Here is a 1,521-nt window from a genome sequence, read left to right as displayed (position 1 = left end):
AACGGAATTTCTATGATGTTTTAAAATCCTTTTTCTGTAAACAGGCAGTACAGCGGCAAAGTGCCCTTGGCATTTTGGCGATAAATCATATCAGTTCAGTTTATCTTGAGAAAATAATTACTCAGTATTTTTTGTGCCCCTAGCAATTGTGCAACCCTAGGCGTGGCCCTAGTGGGCTCATGTATAAAGCCTAACATGCTTATATGGCATGACTAAACATCGTCAAAGAGCTAACATTATTTTTTCTTCAACTTGTGTTAGACATACGGTTTACTCCGACATACTTCTGTACTATGCATAAGAATCATTGAAGTCATGTACTAGGACAATTATATAAAAGAAAATTAAATACTTATGCTATAATGTGATTTTTATCAGCTTCTCGATATAGTGAAATTAATTGATAAATTGTTAGCTATAGGTAGCACCTCAATAGCTAGCAAGACCGACTAGAATAGTCATAAGAAGGCAAATAACCTGTTGAGTCTCAAAGAAGACCAATGAGGGTCATCATTGATCTTTTTTTTTTTTTTTAAGGAAAACAAATGAGAATAGGAACGACTAAGACTTTACAGGCAATTAACATCAAAACTTAATCAATAAATACCAATTATTAGACAAAGCAATAATATATTTAAATATAAATCTTACTGTAAAATCAATCTGGTCTGTTCAAAATCCAATAATTAGCTAATACTACATTTAAGTTTTGAATAAAAAAAAGTCTATTTTTGTTTTACGTTTGCTATTTATATTTAATTTGGAATTTATTGGGTTTCATGTCTTTGTCTTAACCATGATACTTCCTATGTTTGTTGTTGTTGTTGTTTGGGGTTTGACACGTTCGACCAATAGGTCATATGCGTTAGTATCACTCAGTTGTTCTGTGCCTTCTTTAATCACTAGCTTGCTTGGGTGTCACTTCAGTCAGTATTTACTGATCCAGAACAGTATCACTTAACTTGCTAATGGAGGGGGGTTATTTGCCTGCAGCAGCTGCCTGCGTTGAAAAAACGGAATCAAAATACTGCAACTATGCATTGTCAAACAGCAATTAAAATACATGAACAGCGCAATGATAGAAAGTAATATAATTTTTACACATTATAACCAATATCATACAACCAAATGCCGATAAAATATATCTAAAATGATAAATGGGGCAATTCTAAAAATCCTATTAAATAGGTGATACAAAAAAATTCCCATGTTTTAACTCTATCCGTCTTTATATGAAAAGCTTCCTTCCTTGCATATATCCGATGTAAATGTTTAGTTTTAAGGACTAAGGTGCCATTGACTTGTTTCAAGGACTAAGTGACTATTAATTATTTGATTTAGTTGTTCTCAAGTTCAGCTCTAATCAAATTCCTGGTAATTTTTTGGAGTGGTCAAGCCAATGCCTCAAACAGAAGGTATACAGTATTTTATTTGCACCTGTGTCTTTTGTCTATGGCACAGACAAAAGACATAGGCGCACTTTATGGCCAATCCTGTCTTGGGTAGGTAAACACGGCAATT

The sequence above is a fragment of the Artemia franciscana genome, chromosome 4 (genome assembly GCF_032884065.1).
Source record: "Artemia franciscana chromosome 4, ASM3288406v1, whole genome shotgun sequence".
NCBI lineage: Eukaryota > Metazoa > Arthropoda > Branchiopoda > Anostraca > Artemiidae > Artemia > Artemia franciscana.
This window is presented reverse-complemented; position numbering follows the sequence as displayed.